Genomic DNA, 27,696 nt, shown 5'->3' on the forward strand with positions numbered 1-27,696 from the left:
TTGTAGCTTGCTCCCATCTTAGACATAGGCTTAGATTAGGTGTTTATCTCACCCTTATACTGCTTAATAAACACCCTTGTATTATACTCCTTTTGTCTGTTGTGCTTCTGATAACCATGCCTCCCATACAGCACTCGCATACAGGAACACTGTCGCCACTCAGGGCACTTAGAGGCCCAGAGCAAGGGATCTTTAATTCAGTCACGCTTCAATGTTCCTCCAGCTGGGGTCCCTTCTAAACCTCAGGATATTGGCGAAAGGATCACCCTCCTATCTCTGATATGTCTTCAGCCTATGGAAGGGGGCTTTAAGTTGTTAACATCTCCAACAAGAATTAACAGAGTAGTGAGGGACCACTGTATTTATATCATAATAATATCAGGGGATTAGTGCATTTTAAAGCCCTCTCCTATACTCCATTAAGCATGACTTCCTAAAGAAATGACACCCTATTTTACTTTTACCTTTGATGTTAGCACCTAGTGAGTCACTTTAAGGCAGAGTAAAGCAAAACTGGATGTCATCCAAGATGTCAGCAACAAGATTTCCCTGATCGTTGCTTCTGGACAGCCCTAACTCTGTCCATATGCTGCCTCCTGAAGAACAAGGAGACCCTATTGTAGAAGCGTTGGTGGGGAGGTGGGGACATGAGGGAGCTTTAGCCCCAGATCTTTTGGTTGTAGCCCTGGATATAAGCTCAGGGGCGACAACCGAAGGGCTAGCAAGCCCCGAGTTCTGACAGTCCCGAAATTAGCATAGCCCCGGATCTTTTCCAGACCTAGCAACACCACTGCCTGTTGATAATTATCTTTGTCTTGCCCCTCACTGGAAGGCTTCTATTGAAATGTTTATGATTCTACACAGCCTTTGTACAAGGAAAGCCCCACAACATGTTTGCAACATGTATCCAAACCAAGCCATACCATGCAAGGCTGCTTACTATTCATGATGTTTCCCTTCTGTGCCATCCCGCTTGACACACATTGCACAGGTGCCTACTTCCTTTTCCACGATAATGGCCTATCCAGAGCAGCCTGCCCCCGTCATCATCCCATCCCATGCCCCACACCCTTCCTGCCCCGCACCAATCCATTCCACAACCTGCACCCCTCGATCAATAGCCTAATAGATCACAAATGTATCCAAACGTTACTAAGCAACAACACACCACATTTAGTACCTATAACAACCACCCCAATCCTCAGTGCACTTAGACGCACTAGACTCAGATCACGGACTCTCACAACCTCCTATCTCACAACCAGAGGACTACCCAAAGTCAAGCAACCCAATCATATCCCAATTCTAGGCACATTAAGAACCCTAAGACTCAGATCTAGAACCTCTAACCCTCCTCGAAATATCACTCTTACCAATCATGCTAACACAGTAGGCATACCACCATTAAGAACCCAAGATAAACACTCCAAAAGTCCCATCATATTCAAACAACAATATAACGCTATTGAAACTACCAACATTCACCTACCCACCCCAATCCAAGAGCCACCCCCAGCCACACACCTCAAAGCAGCCCTCATCAACGCGCGCTCCATACCTGCTCATGCCACTGAAATTCATGACCTCATTACTGAGCAAGAACTTGACTTATTCATAGTGACAGAAACCTGGCTCCACCAAGCGTCCGGCCCCTCGCTCTCCATCGCCATTCCCCCAGACTATACCATTCTCAGAACAGACAGAACAAAATCAGTAGGTGGAGGAGTAGCCATTATCTCTAAAGCCCACCTGAAATTAAGAACCAGCCCCATCGAGAGCCCAGTCGGTTATGAAGTCCTGCTAGCTAAACTAGCTACGGACCATAAAACCACTATAAACTTAATAACTATCTACAGAGCACCTAACACCTCATCTCAACCAGAACTAGACATACCATTATTGTTAACGCCACTTATAAAACCAAACACAAAATGCTTAGTCCTAGGGGACCTGAATCTAGGCTTTAACGACCCCCAAGACCACAAAGCAGAGGCACTACATAGTGCACTTAAAGACATGGCTTTCACGCAACTCGTGAACACCCCTACCCACATAAAAGGGAGGTCTCTAGATTGGATACTATATCTTAACACTATATTATCCATAGACTCCATCTCCCCGGTACCATGGTCAGACCATCACTGCATAAACTTCACTATTCTGCATAAAAATCCAGATGTACCCAAAACGGCCATCAAAGAATCATATGTAACAAGAAACATCCGCAAACTCACAGCAGAAAATATCAACCCTCTATTAGCCAAAGCCCTCAATAACAAAATCATTAACGCCAAAGAACCGTGTGCCCTGGCAGACCTTTACCACAACTCTCTTACCAATACAATAGACGCCCTAGCACCCTGCGTTAATAAAACCAAACGTAAAGACAAAAAATCCTCCTTCTGGTTCAATGAGGAACTAGTCTCCCTTAGACGAATCAAAAGATCGCTTGAACACCGCCTAAAGAAAAACCAGACCCCAGAAGCCCTGGAAGATTTCAACTCTGCAAACAAAATCTATAAATCAGCCATCATCGCCCATAAAGCAGATGCCTTTAACACAAGAATTAGTAATGCATCCTCCGATAGCAAAGAGTTATTCACCATACTCAAGGAGTTGGAGAACCCGATCCCCATAATTAACCCAGTCAAACCTAGCAAAGAATGGTGCACCACCATCCAAGATGCCCTAGACACTAAGATTAAACTATTACAAAACAAAATTACCTCTAAAAGAAACCTCCTGTCCGACAAACACTCCACGGCCAATCAGATCTCCACTACCGTAGAAAACACTGCCCCTCTCTTCAACTTCACACCAGTCTCTCACGATACAGTACTCAAGACCATAGCCAAACTTAAAGCCTCCAACTGCAAAGGAGATAACTTCCCAGCACGCCTAATTAAACTCTGCGCCCCCACCCTCACGCCCATAATCACCAACTTTGTAAATGCCTCCTTCTCCACCAACCAGGTCCCAGTCAGCATTAAAGCAGCCTGGGTCACCCCCCTTCTAAAAAAGCCCACGCTAGACCCATTAGTGCCTACTAACTACCGGCCCATAACAACTGTCCCATTTTTACTTAAAATCATTGATAAAATAGCGTATAACCAATTACAAACTCACCTAGAACAAAATAATCTGCTAGGAGCCAGACAATCAGGCTTTAGGCCTAATCACAGTACTGAGACAGCACTCTTGGATCTAAAAATCCAATTAGACGCTATCAGAGATTCAGGCAAACTAGCTACACTACTGCTACTGGACCTATCAGCAGCATTCGACCTAGTAGATCATGACAAACTATGCAACACTCTAAAAAAAGATTTTAATCTTTCCAACAACGCCACTTACTGGATCAAATCCTTTCTCACGGACCGTACATCCAGAGTTGCCATTGGGAATTTTGCAGCGGACCCCATATTAGTGCCCATAGGTGTCCCCCAGGGATCCTGCCTATCCCCTACACTCTATAATGCATACACCAAACTCTTATTCTCAGCCCTAGACGATATGGGTGTCATTTACACCAACTTCGCAGATGACACACAGATTCTCATCCCTATCTCAGGTGACTACACCCAAGACACCCTCACCATTAATAAAGTTTATTCCATAATCCAAAACTGGATGGCCCTGAATAGTCTTTGCTTAAATGATGAGAAGACGGAGATCCTCATTGTGGGCTCCCAAAAAAGAATAAGCACCCTCCAGCCGGACTACTCTCACATTAACATCGACGGTACCCAGATCACAGTACTTAAACAAGTCAAAACGTTAGGTGTCTACATCGATGCCAACCTCTCCATGCATAAACAAATAGCAGCCCTCTCTTCATCCACAGCTTACACAGCAAAACTTATTGCTCTCAGTCTCCAATTTCTCACCCCTGCAAATTGCATCACTCTGGCTAGAGCCCTGATCCTAACAAAACTAGATTACTGTAACATCCTCTTCCTGGGAACTTCCAAAACCAATATAAACAAAATCCAACTACTACAGAATAAAGCCCTTAGAGCGGCCTTAGGGATAAAGAAATCAGAACATATATCTAACATTAGAAGAGAAAATCACTGGCTGCCTATTGAAGCAAGGATCATATTCAAAACCCTTAGCATTGTCTACAAATGCACCACCAACAAAGCGCCCAGCTACCTCAATAATTCCATCAAAAACAAAATGGCTTGCAGGCCGCTGAGATCCAATAATCTGGCCCTTTTAGAAGTTCCCGCATTCAAATATAGCAGAGCAGGAGGAAGTAGTTTCAAAGTTTTAGCCCCTTTGCATTGGAACGCCCTACCTCTAAGCATCAAAAAGCAGGAATCATTACACAAATTAAAAAAAGCTCTGAAAACCTGGTTATTCAATAAATTTTGAACATAAGGTTATGGACTATCCCACCAATTGGAATCTGATTTAGGACCATATCTGCTTTGTAACGTCGGTATAAAAAATGTATTATTGCTTTGAAACTGTAACATTGTTTAATAATTGACTACCTTCTGCAGCCTTCGCCGTGATACCCCAGGGTCTGGGCGAGTAACAAATGTAATAAATAAATAAATAAATAAATAAATAAGGTATTAAAGTCTCACTTGAGGCTCACAAAGGTGTTTCCTGGGTGGGGCCTTTGGCTTAGACCTTGGAAGAGCATAATGCTTTCAGCAGATGCACCTATCATCTAATCAGCCAATGAATGGCAGAACAGGTTTTGCTAACTTTGAAACAGCAAAATCAGAATGAACTGTAACTTTATTGTCTGCAAACCACACTGTTCTGCTTTGGTAGACAATTGCTATCTCCTCTGAACTGCTCATCATTCAATTTGTATGATGGTAGAATTCTCACACCAGATATCAGAGAGCATTGTAAAAGCCCATGGAAGTTACTATGGGCTGTACTATTGGAATATAACCACACTGTTGCCAGACAAATGTATGCCATAGCAAATAATCCCCAACACTATCTTTCTGTAGTGATAGCCTTAGCAATGACAATCAGCATGTGTATAGTATTAGCCTCGAGTCCCTCGTGCATGCAGGCTCTTAAGGGGTTTTATAGTGTTTAAGTTGTGCATGTGCCCATTTGAATGTGCACGTAACGTTTGTAGGTAAAATGTACCCAGTTCACCCTTTAGCTTTTAGCTGCTGATTTGTCTTGAACAGTGCCCAGCAGACCTGCACATATATCAACTATATGACTGCCATTTTATGTTACACAATCGCGAAGCCCGAAGTCAGCTCAGGTGCACCCAATACCACAATCTTTTAGAAGAAGTGCAAATCTGGCAAATGAATATGTTCTGTACAGCACGCTTTCCTGGAGAGAAACACCTTCACTTTGGGTCACAAAAATACATATTGCTCAGGATCGTACAGCTTTGCAGATGGCAGTCTGTCATAGTCTAAGTGACCTTATTAGAGCAGCTAAAGGACTGATATTTATACGAAACTTTGCAGGATTGAGGAGGCTTCAAGTCTGCTGGTTGGAAAGCAAAAGTATATAACTAGTGCAAGTATTAATCCAGTGCATGTTAGTGAAGGCAACACATATATATGCACTTGCACATTGTGTGTTGCACATTTCGGTAAGTTGTTGAGGGAAGGATGCCATGTTGTTAACATCTGAAGTAAGTCTAACTTTGGGCATTAACGCCCCTTTAATGGCCATTTGAGTTTCATTTAATTGTGTTATTATTTGGGTGTTTTGTAAAGTGGTACAGATCATCTTGTGATTAGTTCAAGGCAATTGTCCGCCATATGGGCATTGTCAAGGTGTAACTTCGGCCCTTATGTTGATTAATTGCTGTGATTGTCTAATCAGCCAGAAGGTTACAGTGTGAACCCTGGCTTTGTCTCCGTTCAGATCAGATAAGGTTTATACTTCTGTAGTCAATTGGAGTCTTACCTGCCTCAGTATATGGTCTTCCGTTTCACCCTTTCCCTGAGTACAGCAGTCTCTTCAGCACTCCTAACATGGCGCTGCTGTATGACAGTGGTTAAGAGTATCTGCTGCTAGCGATCCCAAAGGCTTTTCCTAATCCCTGGAGACCCCTTATCATATATCAGTACACCCTTTATTCTGATGAATCTGTGTTGCCCAGTTTATTTGCTTGCCTTTGCTTTCTCTCTCTCTCTCTCTTTGCTTACAGCCAGCTCGGCCTCTGTAGTTCCTTTGAATACCTGTTACAACTCATATCAGCTTGGTATGTACCCTGTTTATGTTATATGCTTGCATTACCTAGTGCATCTCACCTAATTTACAGTGCATACTCTGACATATAGCCTTTGCCCTGTGCCCGTCAGCCAGACTCCTGACAGTGTACTAGGAATTTTTTTGCCGCTGTCTGCAAGTGTGCACCTTTTAACTCATCTTCCCATAACGGAACTGGTCCGGTAGTGAGCATGAGTATTTTGGACCGTGGGAGGAAAGCGATACCAGTGGTCTCTTCATGATTTATCGCATTGCGTCTGGACAGGACACATGCTTTGGTGTTAGTATCACAAGGTTTTTATGTGACCACAAAATCCAAATGTGAAACAAAATTGATCCAGCTGCTCTATCTCTGGTTCATTGCTGTGGCTGTCCATAAAAATACGAGATTTCTATGGCCAGTGATAACCGTGATCTGATGTCGGGCCCCTTCCAACAAATGCCCCCAAGTAATGAAAGCATCCTTAATAGCTACGAGCTCTTTTGAATATGTTATATTTTTGTTCAGCTTGGGAAGGAGTTTTAGATTGGTAAGCAAGAGGATGCATTAGACTGTTTTCAGGGTCTTTCTGTAAGGTTAAGGTTCCTATTGCAAAATTAGAGGCATCTGCCTCCAAAATAAACAGAAAGCAAGGATCCGGAAGACACAAGATGGACGGCAGACATGAATCACCTTTGGAGATCTGAACAGGCCTCTTGGGTGTATTGATTCCAACGTAAAGGGGTGATTTTCTTGCGTAGGCCAGTGAGAGGGATGAGTACCCGGGAGTAGTCCAGGATAAACTGCCTGTAAAAATTGGCAAAACCAAGAATCTTTGTAGGTCTTTCACTCTTCAGGGTACAGACCATGTAAGAATGGGATCAATCTTTGCAGGATCCATCTCTATTCCTCGAGTGGATAGGATATATCCAAACAAATAGATTCTCTCCCGGTGGAAGAAACATTTGGCTATCTTGGCAAATAAGTGATGGTCTCTTAACCTTTTTAGGACTTCTCGGACATGGCACACATGTTTCATGAGGGTCTGGGAATAGTTTAGTAGGTCATCCAGGTAGATCACTACGTAGCCATCTAAAATGTCCTTGAAAATATCATTGTGGGAGTGCTGGAAGGCAACGGGGGAATTAAACATCCCAAATGGCATTACGAGGTGCTCGTAATGACCGAATCGGGTTCGGAAGGCTGTCTTCCACTCCTCTCCCGAAAATATTCGAACCAGATGTAAGCACCCTTGACATCTAATTTGGTGTGTACACTGACGTTCCTTGCTTGGTCTAACAGGACTTGTATCAAAGGCAGGGGATACCTATTTTGAAGTGTAATGGCGTTCAACCTTCTGCATTCCTCACAAGGTTCGACTTCAGTTTCTTGTTTCTTCTGAATAGAAATGATAGGATCCCCTGCTGAGGATGTGGAATGGCGTATAAAACTTTTCTTAAGATTTTCATCGATGCATGTCTTAAGTGTCTGGTTTTCTTTTTCTGATGCAGTGTAGGTTCTTCCATATGGTATACTAGCCCCAGGAATCAACTCAATCTGGCAATTTTATGGCCTATGAGGCGGACGCCGGTCTGCTTCTACAGGGTCAAATACAGTATGGTAATCATGATATTCCGAGTCACAAGGATTGTATTTACCTAGGAAGGGTCCGGGTGATCTGGTCTAGGAACGCAATTTAGTGTACAATTCGCTTGGTCTGCGGTGCAATGTTCTTGACAGAAAAAATACTTTAATTCTACTTCACGGTTCCTCCAATCGATTTAAGCATCATGGCGTTCAAACAGGGTATCCCCAAAATACTTTGATGATTCTGATGGTATGACATAGTGAGGATAGTTGTTGAAAGGGAAATAGGTACAGATACTAGATTAGAAGCATCTGCTGAAACAATGGGTTCTGGAATTGGTTTGGGTAACAGTAGTATGTCTTATTGTTGCTCAAACGTAATTGTCAAGAATCAATATTTTCAACAACGGCACAGGTTTTAGTATTCCACTAACCTGGTTTCCCACTCCGCAATTAGGATGTAATGAAAAGCCTTGCAAGCTGCTCTACACCCCGAATCCTCTAGTAGAGGCAGGGAGAATGAAGAACAACTCGGGAAACCCTCTGGGGAAAAAAACCCTGAACTTCTTTGTTCTGTAGACGACTGTAGAAGACTCGTCCTGGGGCGTCAGGGCTTCTGGAGCTGTCTTCGGAATTGGCTAGTTGGCAAATGGGCACCTCCGTACTGTTGGCTGTCCTTGTATATAATGGAAATGAGGGACTATAAGTGTCAGGATATCGAAAGAGCAATTCTTAGATAAACACTACGGTGTAAGGTACCTGTTCGATTGCAGCCATGTCTTCTGAAGAATTAGAAACTATTCCGTTCAGGAATAATAAGGAGCCTAAATGAAGAAGCTGAACAGATTAGATTAAGAGATTATCGATAAATTTGGAGAGCAAGGAAGGGCCAAGGGATTAAACTAGAGGGCAGAAGGAATCTACTATATACTAATCTCACTATTCAAATAATACCTCGGCAGCTGGGCTGCGATGTTCACATAAATCAGGAGGAGTTTGTCTGGTCTCAGAGCAGCAGCTTGTTCTGACTTTGCCAAGGACTTTGAATCTGGGATAGTTCTGCGTAAACAATCAGAGCAGATTACCCCGTGAATCTATTGCGACGTGCGGGTTGCCCTGTTAACTTAAGCGTCCTACCCGGAAGGGAGAAGGAAGTCATGAAAGCGGATAGCATTCTTTCTTTCGGCTAAAGTTTCCGGGTACCTGAAAAGAATCCCAATTATCTATGAATGCAAGCTTTGGGGAAAGATTACACTCTGCGAGATTGAATTACGGGGAATATATATATATATTGCCTACCGTGTGGCAAGATCGGAGACCCTCTCTACGGTGAGGCGGGTCCTCGGGGGACGTATCCTTTGAGAGGAGGTAAGAGTTGCAACTGCTACAAATCAAGAACAGATTTAAATGCTTTCAAAAGGGATAGATTTAAGGACATACAGAGAAAGGAAAGGTTCGAACTTACGAGCGTTGTGTGCTGAGAGTAGCAACGCGAGGCGTCCTTCTATCGGCTTGTAGATGAGGAGAATGCAAAGCAAGGGGAGGAGCCTCCCACCCTGGAAGACACGAGGCTAGGCAAACACCCGGGGCTGTGGCGGCCATCTTATGAGTAGGAACAGATAACATGGCAATGTGCTGCCATCGATGCCATAGGGACCATCGGAATCGGCGTCTTATAACAGTAATGTTGATAAAATTCCCATAGCTCCCCTGTCTATTAGGCCCGTAATATTCTTCCAGTCAATGTTATGTTTGCATAATTCTACAATGATAAACATGTTTGGGCACGAATTGGTCCTTAGATCTCTTTGATAGCAGGATTGGTGATAGTTGAGCTCGTCCCTGGTTTCTGACAAGCAGAATCGTTTCTTGCTTTATCCAAGGGTCTCTTTGACATTGGAAGTCAGTGTGTCCACTATCCCCACAATAGTAAGAGAGGTTTAATTTGCATCTCCTCTCTCTTTCATCAGGCGTGATAGGACCTCTAATGCTGCCTAATTACATGGGTAAGGGTCTCAGTTAGAGGCGGGTTTGGAGTCTATTTCAGGTCGGCAGGTATATCTTCTGTTATCATAGGACCTTCGCTCACGTCTCCATTCCCCCATATGTTGGTCTATATGACAGCTAGGGATATGTTTTCAGATAGAATAACCAGGGGGCGGGGGTGGTCGCTACCTGATTCATCGCATCTTTAATGTCATCTTTGAGTCCTCTATAGAAGAGAGTAAGCAGTACATATTCTGACTGCATGGCTTGTGCAGCAAGAGTCCTGAATTTGGCTATATATGCCAAAAGATCTCTACTGCTCTGTCGTATCTCTACAAGGTCATTACGGACCGTTTGGGTGTCAAATTGCCTGTGAGACATATCCAAAAAGAACTATAGGAAGGTCGTATTAATTCTGGAGGATTCTATCATTGCTATCCACATAGGGAGTGACCCAGGCTAATGAAGTTTTGTTGAGATTTAGTAATACGAAAGCAACTTTAGCAGGATCAGAGGCATACAGGGTAGTACGATTCAGAAAGGGAATCCTGGACTGTGTCTAAAAGGCTTTCAATTCACATGGATCACCGCCATATTTAAAGGGCATTGGGGGTGCTGGAATGTTCAGACCCAGGGTTGAGGGTGGTAAAGTTGTAGGTGTTAATATAGGGCGAATATCAAGGCACGATACTTGTGGACTGGAAGATTCGGCCACCCCTCCCCCCTAATGCCTCAAGGGTTTCCTATCATCAGAGATTTAGGGGACCAGGACGCCATTTTATCTTGTATGCTATATATTGTTTGATACAACATCACATTTTCCTGCTTTGAGGCAGCAACTTCGGACTGTAGTTTCTGTAAAGCAGCGGCCAACTCTTTTACTACATTCGCCATGACTCAGAGGAGTAAAGTAGGGTCTGGCAATCTGTCAGAACCGCAGGCTTTGGCAAGAAGCAACAACCTCCAGGGAGTCACAAAGAAGGGTCTACTCCTTATTGGAGGTCAGAGACTACTCCCCTTTATGACTTTGACAGGGGGGAAACTTTGACCACCAAAATAGAAGCAAGATTGGATAGACGCTTCAGGTAGGTATTCTGGCACCTCAAGACAGGAGCTGTAGAGGGAACAAGGACAACAATCAATAGCTGTAGTGTTTGATAATCATGTAATTCCTTCCCCCGGCCCCTATATAACAGGAATGACCTTGTACTCAAATCTTGGGGCCCAAACCAGCAGGGCACCTTGGAAGGGCTATTAACTCGGTTTCAGGTTAATGGGAATCTTGGAACCCTATTTCCAAAACTGAAGGGAACTAAGACAAGGACAAGTAAGACTCAAATAGAAAAGTGGTCCATGCAAAATAACAAAGGCTAAATACCTCTAATCTCAGAATGGCATCGCTCTGGATCTCCTTTGCAAGACACTGCATACTGCAATCATCCTGCTTTTATGATGTCAGCTTTCCGACAACAGCGGTACGCTGAGACGTGATGTCAACAGCCATCTTGGGTTGGGCAACATGACTCAACCTGAAGGCCATTTTGGAGGTGGCAGTTTGTTCATCCACGAACAATGTGGAACAGGGAAACCTAGTGCGTGAACATGTCACTGCATCCATCGGCGCTGCCATATGCGGTCCAGAAGGAGCGGAACATGCCACGGATGGACCAAGTACTAACATCCAGGCAGAAGAAGGGCAATGCTGCGAGAAGGGGAGGTGCTGCAAAGATATCGGGAGGGCGCACAAGACACAAAAAGTAAACCCTTACATGCAAAAGCCCAATCCAATAACCGGCGTGCTGAAGGGAAGCTTTGGGAAACTGAGAGATACAGCGAATGCAGTTGCAAAGAGAAAACAGGAAGAGTATCTTCACTGAGTGACTGTGGAAAAGTCGGAAAACGCCAACAATAGCCGGTGAGTCAACCCAAAGATTGTGGGAACCCTGGAGCATATCGGCAGGCACACCAAATGCAAACAAAAGTATAATAGATTATAGAACAAGAGAAAACACAGAGGCTATTTATAGAAAGGGAAACTGAATTGAAACTAAAGCCCTTACCAGTAAGAGAGTGCATCAAGTGTAAAAACATGTACAGAACCGAATGGTATATCAAGAGGATATATTGTTCAACAAAGTGGATGTACACTTATGGAATAGGATACATACAAGAAGTCCTGGCATAAAAGTATACCAAGCAATTTCAAGTGCATGAAGATAGAAATTCCTGGCAGGAGAGTATGTGGAAACAGAGAAATTGATATGAGGCAGGGAAGCCCAAATGAAACACACCAACACAGGTTACAAAGAACATACAAAGTGCTTTATTCAAAAGCTAGAACAATTACCAAAATGTCAATTGACAAACGGATAGCTATTCGGCCCTCAGAGTAACAGAACAAACTATCAACGGTAGTTCGCTGTGTTAGTGTGAGAGACCGTACATTGGGATACTTGTGCTTTTATACTTTTTATCCAGCTCTGGCCAACCCTCTCGTGGGTTAACCATTCTTAGGACCAGGCCTAGAGTTCGTTGCCAGGTCAATCCCATAATGTATGCATTTCGATCAGTTTCGCTGATACAGTTGTTCATTTACACATAGGTCAGGGATAGGACAAGGTCTCAGTTCGTGACCCCAACAAGTGGCCTGCAGGCATATTATTCATTCATGTATGCAGAGGTCACAATGGCCAGAATCCCACTCGAAATATCATTCGGCCTCCATTTTGATGTTCAGGGTGACTTCCACATTGCAAGAGAACCTAAAATGGCGGCTAAATCCAAGATGGCGATTTACACAGTACATTAAGGTCAAGACCTTGCCGCGGAATCTATTTACACAATGTTTTTAGACAACTTGGCGTAGGCCAACACACATTCAAACAATGGGATAGGAGGTATAATATTATTTTGATTCCGACAGACCCTCCTTTTGGCCTATGCCAAGTGCTAAACATCATTCCTAATACTTTTGAAAATATCTCCATGTGCTATCATCCATAGATTCCGCATCATTGTCTGTAATGTCTACAGCCATAAGGTCGTTCATAAAAACCTCTTGTAACATAAATTATTTAGATGCTGTATCTGGGGCATATATTTTATGCCCTATTGCGCTCACTGCTTGGGCACAACACCCCCCTATCATTCCACACATACTTGGGATGCATTGAAAACAGCAACAAAGGAATAACAGGATCCCCAAAATAACCAGAATAACGGAAAGCACCTTCCAACCCCAAGATCGCAAAGAATCCCAGAACCAAGTACTAAGGTTCCAGTCTCCTACAGGGATATGGACTTCAGAACTGAGAGTATGCAAGTTCTGTATTGCTTTAAAAATTGTTGGCGAGGAGTCTGGTACGAAAACACAACAAGCGGACCCCACTACTTTGCATACTCCACCTCGTTCTGCCAAAATGACATCTAATGCCATCTGATTTTGAAGTGCTACCAATCTTATTGCCTTTTGCTCTAAGGTCATATTGTAGAGTATGTCCGTGGTCCGGTTGATCGTTCTCTCCAGTACCCTTGCTAATCCCCTAATGTTCTCTGAGTTTGTTATTTGTCCCCAAAAGGGCACAACTGATTTCGCTATGTCCCCCAATACTTGCCCAGGGGTATCTCCGTTGTCGTCTCGCCACGGGCGAGCCTTAGAAATCTCTAATGTACTTGCTACAAATACCCCGGGTAACAATATTCCTAAATAACCGGTTCCCTTCCAATCCTTGGGCAACCAGGGAAATGCTAAACTACCACAAACAAAATAAACAGGCCCCCCTACATACAGAGGCCTGTTTTCCCCAGTCAAATTTACAACGTTTTTACAAGCTTCAAAATCTCCCATTGGCCTAGTGCCATTTCTCTGTACACAGAAGGGAACCGAGTCAAGACTATGATTTATAGAATAAGAAGGAGGTACAGCGTCCTTATTGCCTATCGGAGCCATTTTAAAGGAAATCAGAGTTTGAAAAGGAAGAGATAGTTTGTCAGACGGCCTAATAGAAGCGACGTTAGGTTTACTTCTATTTGCGAAAAGCGAGCATCCCAGGGGAGTCATTTCACGTTTCTCGAAATCATTTAAATTAGTTCCATCAAAGTTCCCTGAGATGCTATCATTCCATCGGCCAAAGAATAGTGCTCTAAGAGAGGCATAGCAAGCAGTCGTTAAAGGTAGAGGATGTATATACCATCCCAGTCCCTTGTTCCCATGTTGCGGTAAATGAGTACAAATCCAACAATTACTCTTATTAAAAATGGCATGAGTAGCATTCATTACTATCATCAGAGTGTTATTATGATACTTTTGTCTATGTTGGGAGTCTCTAGGGGACAGAGTGTGAAGGTGTACAGAGGGAATCAAAACAGTTGGTACAATCTCGGTCGGTAATAAAGGTTTCAGAGGATAGATTTCTTCAAAATACCAAAGTCCTACAGCAGCAGTTGCAAAAATAACAATTATCATTATCAGCACACAACATTACGTTTTCGGGGCCCAGGCACATTGTTCAATGTCCAATTTGGTCACCCCCTTATTCACAAGTCCAATACGGGGGGCAGCAGCGGAGGTGGCAGGTATCGTAGTTCCTCAATCGACGACCCCAATGTTCGTTGCTGGCGACGCTACGTTCGCGCGATTTCTTAGTCCTTCCCAACCCTAGCCAGCAGAATCCCTTTTGTTCAACAAAACTTTCTCTTAACAAGCGGATTTCAATCACTTCCTTTTTCCGAATGCACGCAAAACTCGTGCTGTAGTTCTATTTCCTTGGTCGAAGGTTGTACCTGGTGGTACCCAAAATTGACTGGTCTGGAAGTAAGGTATCGTCACTTCCTGAGGGAAGCGACATGTCGGAGGCGACGGAAGTCGCAGAGCTCGAAACAGTGTTTTCCGGAAGTGATTTTTCAAGAGAGTGCGGAGACGAAATGGACTGTTCCCCAAGCTCCTCAGGCTCAGAGAACTTCTCCGACGCACTCACAGCGCTGTTTGCTACTCCAAGATCAGAGACTGTAGCGTCAGCGAGGGGTTCTGCTTCTTCTGTAGCATGTGGCGTCAGGTGAGGAAGTTTCTTGACATGCATCGCATGAATCCAGTTCTTCTTTCTAGCCACCCGCACTGCTGTCCTGGTGACCAATAACACCTGATGGGGTCCCCGCCAGCGAGGCGCGAGACAGGAAGACCTCTCGTAGGCCTTCACTAGGACCCAACTTCCAGGCTGTATATCGTGTACTGGGCCTGTGAACCGTACAGGTAAAGCAGAGTGCACCTGGTGATAAATGAAATACAGGTTTTTAGTTAACTGGTTACAGTAGTCTACAAGCAATACATTTTCCACCTCCCTCAGGGCTTTAGGTTTCGGGAGACCCCAAATGTTAGCAGGTCTCCCCATTACTACTTCAAATGGAGAAAGCCCAGTCCTAGTCTGAGATGTGGTACGCATAGCTAATAACACAATAGGTAAGGCATCTGGCCATTCTAGTTTGGTATCAGCACATGTTTTTGCAAGTTTATTCTTTAGAATACCATTGTGTCTTTCCACCAACCCAGCGCTTTGAGGATGTCTAGCTGAATGAAATCGTTTCTCAATACATAGGGATGTACATACTTGCAAAATTACTGCTGCGATAAAGTGAGGGCCATTATCCGACCAGATTATCCTCGGGAGCCCAAATCGAGGAAAGAATTCTTTTACCATAATCTTTGCAGTGGTCATGGCGGTAGCATCTTTGACGGGGAAAGCCTCGACCCATTTACTGAAGGCACAAATAATTACAAGAACATATTTAAGATTATTACATCGTTCCATCTCAATAAAATCAAAGTGAATAACCTCAAAGGGAACAGAAGGGGGCCCAAAGCTTCCCCTTGGAGTCACTGTCCCCTTCCCCACATTGTGCTGTAAGCAGATCATACAGTTCTAGACGTGCCTCTTAGCAGTCTCCAGAATCTTGTCATTTACCCAAACTTGTTCTAGTATTTTCGTGATCTGCTGGGCACACACATGCGTAGGACTTGTGCCATCGTAACCATTGCCAATACATATGAATCAGGGAGCAACCACTTTCCTTCAGATGTATCCACCCAACACCCTTCATCATCCAGTTTCCCCACTCCTTCAGCCCACTTTTTAGATTCCTCTATTGTGGCATCAGTTTGAATATCTCGCACAGACCCAATACCTTCATCCATTATGTAAGCATCTCTCATTTCCCTCGAGGCATACATGTCCGTGCTAAGGTCTGTGGCCGTTTGTCTGGCTATCAAATCCGCAAAAGCGTTCTCTTTGCCCACATCATCTATAACTTTCCGATGTGCTGCACATTTTATGATCGCTAACTGTTTAGGGAGTGAGAGCGCCGAGAGTAATTGCACTATCAAGGGGCCATGCTGGATCTTGGTCCCATGTGAGGTCAGGAACCCTCTTTCCGACCAGTGCTTTCCAAAGTTGTGAGCCACCCCAAATGCGTACTGACTATCAGTATATATATTTACTCTATGCCCTTGGGAAAGTTCACAAGCTCGGGTCAACGCTATAATCTCTGCGGCCTGCGCTGAGTTATGCGAAATTCTCTTAGTTTCGACAACTTTGCTCAATGTAGTAACTGCATAAGCAGCTGTAGATGTACCATCCGAAAGTTTGAAGCAGGAGCCATCGCAAAACAGCTCCACTTCTGCATTCTCCAAAGGAGTATATATGAGATCTATCCTGCCCTTCGTTTCTTGTTCAGTGGTATACAGGCAGTCATGTAATTCTTCGTCACCGCAAACAGTGTTTTGCGGGAAAGGTAAGAGTTCAGCCGGATTAAGAACACAACACCTCTTAATTTGAATATGAGGGGCAAACAGAATTAGTTCATACCTTGTTAACCGCGCAGAGGTGAGGTGTTGCGTTTGGGTTTTGTTCAATAGAATATCAACAGAGTGAGGTACCATCAAAATCAAATCATGGCCTAGGACCATTCCCTCACTCTGTTTTACAGACGCGGCAGCAGCAGCGACAGCGCGCAAACATCTTGGCAAAGCGCATGCGACAGGATCAAGGGCGGAGGAGTAGTAGCCGCACGGCCTATTCTTCCCTCCATGTTCCTGTGTTAACACAGCCAAAGCACATCCATCACATTCATGCACAAACAACACAAAGGCCTTGTCATAATTTGGAGTACCCAGAACCGGTGCCGAACATAGCGCGGTTTTGAGAAGCTCAAATGATCGTTGATGTTCCGATTCCCATGGCAGTGGCAGAGAAATGCCCTTCTTCGTCAAAGCCAACATCGGTTTTATCACTAGTGAGAAATTCGGGATCCACAACCTACAGTAAGAAGCCATACCTATCAGGGCTCTGACTTCCTTCTGTGTAATTGGAACAGACATGCCAGAAATGTGTTTTATTCTTTCAGGTGTCAATCTTCTCCCCTCCTTTGACAGGAGGTAGCCTTGATAGGCAACCTCCTGACAACAATATTGAAATTTTTTAAGCGAAGCTTTGTGACCATTTTTAGCTAGATGAACAAGCAACAGTACAGTGCCTTCTTTACAGGCACTCTCAGAGTCTGCAGCCAAAAGCAAATTGTCAACATATTGAAGCAGCGTGCAAGTAGGTGGCAATTCAAGGGTGTCGAGCTGCTCTTTAAAAGCTCTACTATAAATGCTGGGACTTTCAGTATACCCTTGGGGTGCCCTTGTAAATGTAAATAAGCGTCCCCCCAAGGTGAACGCAAACAAATATCTGCTTTCTTTATGTATAGGAATACTAAAGAAGGCGTTTTTTAGATCCACAACGCTAAAGTGCGTAGCCATAGCAGGGATCATTGTCAATATCGTCGTCACATCGGGCACAATGGGAAATTGTGGTGCGAGCACTCTGTTAATAGCACGAAGGTCGATTATGAACCGGTATGGAATTGCATTGTCGCCTTTCTTATATACAGGCAAGATCGGACTGTTACAAAAACTACCTGTAATCTCCTCGATCACCCCACGATGCACAAAATCGGAGACAATGCATTTCAAAGCACGTTCGTCTTCTACTGATATTTTATACTGCAGAATGCGTGGCAGTTTCACTCCATGTTTCAGAACTATTTTAACAGGCTCAATCTGTAACATTCCGACATCATTGTCGTCCACTGCCCACAAACATTCCGGGACAATGCTAAACTCGAGAGGTAAAGGTCGAATCGAAAACTGAGAATTAGGAAGTTGCTGTGGTGAAACCGTCAGCCGTACTCCATCCGAAGAACAATGAATTACTGCGTTCAATTTCTTTAACAAATTCAACCCCAGCAAATTCTCTCCACAGTTTGAAGTGAGAAGAAAAGGACAATGGTCCGTAAAGGGACCCAAAGAAACGGATACCGGCGCAGAATCCGGACAGACAGTTGGTATACCAGAAAACCCTACAGAAACATTTGTTTGCCCTGACAGTGGGATGTTTGGAACCCGAGAATGATCAATGGAGCACTTCTGTGCTCCAGTGTCAATCAAAAACTGATGTTTCCTATTCCCTACTAATAATTCAACGTAGGGGCCTTTCTGATTAACGGGAATAGGCGAAGGTTCCAAACCCTGCTTCGGGCAATCCTAATGGAACAGAGCCTCGTCAGAAGGAAGCTCTTCAGAAAGGTAGGCAGCAGAAGGGTGATCAAATATGTTTCTCGAGTCCATACTCGAGGTCTGATTTTCCCGTGAAAAAGGTTGCTGAGGATCTTGTAAAAGCTGACCTCTGTCAGGGCCCCCTGCTCCGGGGCGGCCCCTAGGTCGTCTACCCACACCCCCAAACGCACTGTTTGACCTCTGGCGAAGGACAGGGCACTGTGCTCGCCAATGACCTTCCTGGCAGCAATAAGCACATTGATTAATATTCACAGGACTCAAAGGAGCATTTCCTTTTGGGACGTACTGACCTCTAGTCTGTGTCGTGCCTCCTCTGGGGTTTCTAACAATTTGCTGTAATAATACTTTGGTTTTCAAATCTCCCTTTCTCTTTTCAATTTTTTCCTTCTCATTATTAACACGGTTCTCATAATACTGGGCCATGTGCAAAACCTCGGATTGAGATTTTGCCTGCCAAGCGCTCTCAGAAGACATAATCTGTGACTGGATGTCAGGTAACAATCCACGTACAAATGTGTCCACGAACAACCTTTTCCCCGACTCTGTACCTAAATCCTGTCCACTGAAGTCAGAAAATACCTGTTCGAATCTATTACAAAAATTCGGTGGCGCCTTCAGTTTTCCCTTGGACACAGGCCGTAAGCTTGTCCCAAATAATCCTTTTCTCTGGAATTATAGTTTTTAGTTTAACGACAATTCTATCAGGTAAAGTAAGTATTACCTGTTGTGGTTTCTCACCAGCTGGTCTTTCCCCATCAATTCTAATCATATTAGCCCACGTATCTCCCAACCCCGGCACATCGTCTATTGTCCGAACCTGTTTCCATACATCTACGGGTAGGAGTACAGGGAATAACAAGTCGATGTCACTCAAGGTGAACACTGAGGACTGTAAAACGGACTCTATTTCTTTGTAAAACCCCGTCGGGTTTTTCCTAATATCGGGAACTTATTGTCTAATTGTGTTCACTTCCTGTCGTGAAAACGGGACGTGAACAAATTACGATACATAATGTGCAGGGATATCCACAGCGGGGGCACCAGTCCCAGCATTGGCGGGGATCTCAACTTTTGGGACAAAGGTCGGAGGAACCTCTCTCATAGGCAACTGAGATATAGGTACCTCCGGCCGCTTACTAAGCAATAGAGCCAGGTCGAGCGCTAAGGCAGCTGTAGAAGTATCGGGCGAGAAAGCCCTTTTACAAATCCCCAATAATTCTATGGGGCAGCTGACCCTCTTCCTTACATATTCCTCTTGCAGGTGCTGTACCATCACCTGAATTACCTTCCTTTGCATTTCTACTGTATACTGACTATACGTGTCATATACTTCATCTGGCGGTATCGATGAATCCGAGATCCATCGAACCGCATCTTTAGTACAAATTCGTACTTCCTCAGGTGCCGATCTACAGCACGGAAGAAACCGTGTCTGTACATATATTCTATCATCTTCGTCGTCCTCATCTCGCGACTTTTCAAAATCTTTCCTAAACTCAAACAATTTTTCAACATGTCCATATACCTTCTGCTCCGTGTCCCTTGAAAGTGCCAAAGCATTCAGATCTCTCACCCCTTGTGGAAGATCTGAATTTTGTAATCTACCCCACATCACACACAAATGAGTCCCCAGACCTTCGATAAAAACATTTTTCTCGGGAAAACTATTCAAATTAGATAATGTGGAAAAAACATTAACTTGATCACCTTTCTCCATGCAATGCTTATCCATGCAAACAATTCCTGTTTCTTATCTGCAGAAACAGTACTACGAGTCACAATCTTTGATCCTGCACCTGGATCGACTTCAGTCAATATGGGGCCACTCGGGAGCGGAGGTATAGGTAAATTTAATAAAGGTGCAACTATCGGTGCAGAGGGAAGGGGCGGCGCGATAGGCGGAGGAACAACAACCAAAGGACTAGAAACAATAGGTTGCACAGGGGGAACAGGAATAACAACAGGAGCGACAACAGGGATGGGCAGAGCGCCCAAAATAGGAGGATACGGAGGTGGCGCTGAGGCATCAGGCCTGCGTTCATTTAATAACTTCTCAATAAATTCCTCAGAAACATGGAAATCTTTAGAGGGGTAAATTTTCTGCATCCCGAGTGAAAAGGCTCTATCCATATTATTAACTAATTCTGAACGCTTTTCTTTATCATATAATAATGCTTTTTCGGCGTTTGTTTTATGACGACGTGCATGTTTATCCCTACTTGTAAGCTGCTGTAATGCTTCTTTCTTCCAATTCTGTAACACATCAAAGGCTGCTGGCCTGGCCTTTTTCTTTAACAAGAATCTAAGTATTCAATACGGGGGATCTCAAAACTACCGTTGATTGGCCACTGAAATTCGGAGGCATGTCTGGTCTATCTGTGCCAAATATCATTAAATACTATACTTCCAATGCCATACTTACAGTACATAGTACACGCCGGCGACCCCTCCTGTGGTGCCGGGCGGCTAAATTCCAAGGATTGTCGATCGCTGCGGAACAGAGTCCTAAAACAGCTAGACAATTTCCCAGGCATTTCACAAAAAAATGGTGTTACCTGGTCAATAATTGTGTCTGCAGATACAATACGCCAAATTCAAATTGTCAGGGTTAAATTAAGAGCCGGGTCACGACTGCACCTGACCAAACCTAAGGAGGACCGTACGGTTTACCAAAGAACTTACCTAACGAATTTTACCTTGTGTTTGGTGGTTTCGGCAAATCTGCCCGCCTCAAAAATTGGACCCTCGTCAAGATGCCGTGTCAGACCACACGACTATCGTCCAAGGATCGGATCGTGCAGCGCTGCCGAGGTATCGCGTCTCGATCGGTCGGGCCCGCAGAATCACACCGTCCGATCCCGGTTCGATAGTCTGCGTCAACCTTCAATGATCCGGCATCAATCTTGAGGGTCCCTATTCGGGCGCCAACTGTGGAAACAGAGAAATTGATATGAGGCCGGGAAGCCCAAAGGAAACACACCAACACAGGTTACAAAGAACATACAAAGTGCTTTATTCAAAAGCTACAACAATTACCAAAAAGTCAATTGACAAACGGATAGCTATTCGGCCCTCAGAGTAACAGAACGAACTATCAACGGTAGTTCGCTGTGTTAGTGTGAGAGACCGTACATTGGGATACTTGTGCTTTTATACTTTTTATCCAGCTCTGGCCAACCCCCTCGTGGGTTAACCATTCTTAGGACCAGGCCTAGAGTTCGTTGCCAGGTCAATTCCATAATGTATGCATTTCGATCAGTTTCGCTGATACAGTTGTTCATTTACACATAGGTCAGGGATAGGACATGGTCTCAGTTCGTGACCCCAACAAGTGGCCTGCAGGCATATTATTCATTCACGTATGCGGAGGTCACAACGGCCAGAATCCCACTCGAAATGTCATTCGGCCTCCATTTTGATGTTCAGGGTGACTTCCACATTGCAAGAGAACCTAAAATGGCAGCTAAATCCAAGATGGCGATTTACACAGTACATTAAGGTCAAGACCTTGCTGCGGAATCTATTTACACGATGTTTTTAGACAACTTGGCGTAGGCCAACACACATTCAAACAATGCGATAGGAGGTATAATATTATTTCGATTCCGACAAGTACACCAGGCAAAGACAAGTGAACAACAAGTCCTGGTAGGAGAGTACACCAGGCAACCACAAGGCTGAAGAAATAAGAAGTCCAGGCAGGAGAGTATACTTGACAATTTGTGTGAAACAAAGAGCTCGTAAGTAAGGATATTAGGACTGTGAGGGTCAGACAAACAGGAGCAAGGTCCTGGCCACAGAACTTTGAAGTGAATAGAATTATAGAGCTGTGTGTAAGTAACAGGGCCCACAATACACAAGGAATTTCTGTATAAAGAACTTTTTGTGATAAAGAAGAATCCAGGGGAAGGCAGTCACCCTCTGGAACAAGGATTATTTATACCTGAAGAACGTTTGAGTTGGAACTACTTATATTTTCTTTATGAACACTTTTTCAAAAGGCACCAAAGGTTAAAGACATTTCCCTCCATTTTAATATATTGCGTGAGGGTCAGAGTATAACTTTTGGACACAAGGACAGCTTGAATTTAACATCCTGACACAGATTGATCCTTAGTTTTGATTTAGATAGGGAAAATCCTCTAAGAGCAAGGTCAGAGAGGCCTTTTCTCAACCGCTTTTTGTTTGTTTTAGTAAACGCTTATAACCAAAACCATGACTGTGCTTTGCAAATTAAAATCTATAAAACTGGATAATGTTTTAGTTCATGAAAGTCAAACATTCACAAATGTTTGCATCTTGCACAGATAATCTACCAACTGGCCTGAATCACACCGCGTCTGCAAAGAGAGGACCCACAAACAATCCATGTTTGTTTATTTGTTTGTTTATTATTTGTATTGCGCACCAGACCCGGCGGGAAATTCACAGCTTGAGATACATGCAAAAATACATCTTGTATTTATATCTTGTCACTCACCCACACTTTGGAACTCGATCCCAATGTCAGCTCAGAATGCCACCGCAATTGACCAATTTCGCTAATCTCTCAACAGGTGGCTTTTTCAACACCTGATCAAGGATTAATCCCAATGGACACAAAGACTGATACACAAACCGCAACTCACAGTACTGCGCTACTGTTATAAGATGCCAAACCAAAAGCTGGCCCCTGCCCTGTACAGCACTTCACTCCTCTTGATCTAGGTCTGTGCTTTAAACAATACAACAAGAACTGGAAAACAGTTTGGTCAAGTGCAGAAATCACACATTGGGCTCAAATCCCAGCTTCACCTCTTAAATAAAGTGTGTGTGATTCATGGCAACTCTGTTAACTTCTTATATTTGCCACTCCTTAAATATTTCAACATTTTCAGCCTTACTCTTCAAAAGCTTCACTCATAGTTTAACTGACTGTAGTGTTTCTTCATATCTAATAATACTGACCATTCATTATCACACACTCCAAGTCATTTGCTTCTTTGCTCCCTAACAGCAATACCACTTGACACTCATGTCCCTCTTCTTATTTCAGACTAAGGCCCAATATGTGCACCTTCCTGGTATCTTCTAACCTGTATCTGATATCCATGGTGTGTGTATTTGTACCTTTCTCGTTGCTTCTGGTCTGCCTCCTGTATCCATGATTCAGCATCTTTACATTCTGTGAGGCTAGTGATCCGAGTACTGGGTCTATGCTGAGGTATATGTTCCTTTTTCATACTACTACTGATCTTTGTTCTGCATTTACACTACCGCCAGTATACCTTCATCAAGGCTGCTATTGGTAAATAGTGACCTGTAGCTATGCTAGAGCACAAGTATCCCGATCGTGAATTGCTAATTATGATTCTGATTCCAATGAGGATGAAGCAGGCGAGTGGACTTTCAGGGTAACCAGAGATTATGGATGCTTCATTTCTTAGGTTTGAGGGTGCCTCGAAGGTGACTGTGCCCAGAGTCCCGAATTCCCTAAGATCACCTAGGGGGCCAGCAGGAGCTAAATGCATGTCTGACCGCATGTTCGGGATCTAGTCAAAAACGGTTTTAATTACTTCACCATGTTTTGGTTATTTTCGTGTCTTCTCCGTGTCTGTTTTTACGGAGCTTTTACAGTCTCGATGGTATATCTCAGGGGCAACGTTCTCGCCTTAGAAACAAAATGACAGGAGGAATACAGGTTCGATCCCTTGTAATTGGTTATAAATGACCAATTACAATTACTGCCATTTTTACTTTGATAGCCGAAATGGCGATTTTTGACATCCTTATGTAGGAGGGGGCTCACGGGGTCTCTGTTGGATACAAAATTGAAAAACAGTCGACATTTTGGGCTGTCGCAGAAAAACCGGCGCATTAATCAAATAGATCCGTTTTTATGGTATCAGGTAATATTATCCCAATATATATATGGTCGCTGTAAATAATATCGCTGGGAAAAGGTTGTGGCGATATTATATGGGTGACCATATATATGGGGACAGGGGCAAAAAACAACAAAAAAAAAAATTCCATGCAATAATGTCACCACAAAAAACAGCCATTTGTCGGCGATATTTTTGCATGGCAAGATTTATGTGGCAACATTATTACATGGAACCGTTTTTATATCCCTGCTTTGAACTGTTTCCGTCACTTGTACTTCCTCCCAGGGCCAAGACATTGGCTTTGCACCAACATGGCGCTCTTTACAACAACAAAAAAACACCAATCAAAGAAAAGGGTATTTACCACTTGGGATTCATGGCTATAAACTGTTGCACAACGTATGCCAGCGTAACGTACTAGCAGACCCCAAAAGGGTGGGCAAACCTAACAGTGTGCCAAGGTAGCAGCACGGACTTGACCTTACACATGTTGTTGAACACCCACCACTTACATGGGTATTCACAAAACGGAATCATGATCTCCTCGTGTAACTTATGCATGAGTGATCCAAGTGGCCGCTGGGCACGCGAGGCGGGAGCGGGCGTCACGCAGTCAGGTGGAAACTGCATCTGGAAGATGAGATGAAGACAAGAAGAATTCATAGTTTTGCATTGGCATGCCTTTCTCACCCTTCAACGATGTGTGATTTATGTACATTAGTGTCATGCATGCTTTGCAAAATTTGGATATGGTTCCATGCCAATATCATATATCATGCCCAATCGTAATAAGTCTCAGAGCACTTAAGAGTAATGTCCACACCTGCCTGGCGATCTTTGTGAATCAGGCCCACAATGCATTCAGTCCTCTGAATCCTTTAGAAATGAGCCCATTTTGTGTGTTGACTCCACGCCATAAGGACGTGCACATTTGTTCACACTTCTGAGGAAGTCAAGGGCTGGTTTAAGTGCTTTCGGCAGCGATTCACTGCAGAGCAGTGCCCTCCAGTCCAGAGAGCATGCAACTGCACAGTAGTCTTGTGGTGTGCTGTATTTAACCCTTGGGCCTGCCTACGGGGAAGAAACTGAGTGGCACAGGAATCACGGGTGTTTCAATTCATCATTGCCAGGTACTCGCACATATGGCCACGAGACAAGAGCAACTAGCACAACTTACTAATAGAATGAATCAGGTGATTCTTTTTCTAGAGATTCGTATAGATAAGTGGTCTTCAAACTTTTTTGGCCTGGGCCCCCCTGAGCAAAGTTTGGGCAGGCCGGGGCCCCCCCAAAAGTGCCAGATGGACAGTATGTAGAAATCGCTATGAACGTTTGCGTGCCGTCACCGCACCCTACTCCCAGTACAGACCCTGGGCTCTCCCCACCCTACTCCCACCACTATCCCAGTGCTGCTGCCCATCCTGCTCCCACCACAGTCCCATAACACAAGCATACACACATCCATACACATTTAAATAAAAAATAAATCGCCATAAACATACCTTCTGCGGGGGCCTGCGCGTGGTTGCTAAAATGCCCCGCTCCAGGTTGCTCTGCCCGTATGTGTGAGGAGGCGCAGGAGCACCCCCTCGCACATACATACATGCAGTGCCCCAGCCAGAATTTCCAATGAGCTATGCAAGGCTGGCGAAGCAAAACACCCCCAGAGTTGCATGGCTCAGTGATCATGTGCGGCTGGGGAAATGAACTGTCAAAGGCAAACAGTGTTTCCCTTTTACAGTTCAGCTGGTCCAGGAGCACTCCCTCAGCTGGAAAAAGCAGCTTAGGGAGTGCTCAGTGTTTCGCTGGGCTGGCTCCTCGGCTCCTCCATAATGGGTGAGGTGGCCAGTGGATGGACGCCCCCTCAGCCATTATGTATGAGCCGGCCAATGTGGGCCAGTTTGAGGAGTTACTTCACTATGCAGCTTGTAGTTTTCACCATTGTTGCTGAATAAACATTCTTTAAATATCACAATTTGTTTACATTTGAATAAAAAACAACCCCTTAGGTACTATTCAAACAGGCTGTGACTAAAGGACTGAATATCCATTTGCAACTGCTGGCCATTTTTTCATTGGTGTCTAGGTCCATTTTATGGTCCAGTCTGACCATGTGAGCTGCCCCTTCCCATTTCCTCCAATCATATATATATATATATATATATATATATATATATATATAGTTTTTTTACACATTTCATGCTGGGCTCTGGGGCCCCCCCTTGGGATGCGGCACGCCCCACAGTTTGAAGACCTCTGGTATAGATCGACCACTTCTAAGCTCTGTATTCATTCGTGTTATTATTACTCACTGACGGTCCTCGGATTCATCGATGGTGAAGGGCCTACTCGGCCCAATCAGGGTTTCCAACCTATCCCCTGGCATTGCCCCATTCCCAAAATAAGCATTTCCAACATGAGCTATCCATCTGGCATGCAGTTCTTTGCCCAGAGTTAACATTATATGCCCAGGTACTCCTGTCAGCAGCTGTTGCCATCACATGCCTATCTAGTCATGCTGTTTTCTAGACATTGCCATATTGTACTCCAGGACTCTCACCTAGTTTTCCCATTTAATTGCTTTTGCATTCACGCCATTTTGCAGATATTGCTATAATTTGTCTAGTTATTCTAATCATATGGCAACCAGACTACTTGTCTGGTCTTCCCCTTTAGCACTTTGAAGTATCTTCAAAGCACTCTTTGTTACCTCACCTTATTTATTATAGCTCGAAACTGCCTCCTTTTCACCAACCAGCACCAGCTCTTTCTCTTTGCTGCAGAACCATCTTTCTTGCTGCTGCCGGGGCATTTGGAGCATCCTCTGAGCGCTGTATTCGCCGCTGAAGATAGTTTTTGACTCTTGCTACACTTCAATTGAGAGTGAAATAGACGATTTTGCAGCAGCAACATCTAGGAGAGTGCTCCAGAAAATGAGCACAATAAGGGGATAATGAAAATTCGTTTTTTGTTTGTTATTTATGTATTTATTTACATTTGTGTTTTTTAACCCAAAAATAACTTTTCACTTACTTAACAATCTTTAAGAAACAGGTACGGAAATAAGAAAGTTTTCAATATGAAATAAAATCAAATGTCATGTTTAAATTCACATTTCTGTATTAATACATATTGTTAATTGAACATTTTAAATTACATAACCAGTCATCATATCCACGTACTCCATAAACTTTTATAAGCACACTATCACAGGTTAAGCATGTATTCATTCATTTCATCGTAACTTATATAAATGATTTACACAACATCTATAGACACGATCAGGTTCCCACCAAATGATCCCCTGCGATTAAACCAGTTATAGTGATTATGCCCTTACATGTCTTCTATTTTAAATACCCTTTAGTGTAGCAATTTGAGTTCTAATAGTCACCAGATATTAATTAATGCAATAATTATTGAGAGCACCTTTCCTTTTATACAACGCTTCC

The sequence above is a fragment of the Ambystoma mexicanum genome, chromosome 13 (genome assembly GCF_040938575.1).
Source record: "Ambystoma mexicanum isolate Mex_15411 chromosome 13, UKY_AmexF1_1, whole genome shotgun sequence".
Lineage (NCBI taxonomy): Eukaryota > Metazoa > Chordata > Amphibia > Caudata > Ambystomatidae > Ambystoma > Ambystoma mexicanum.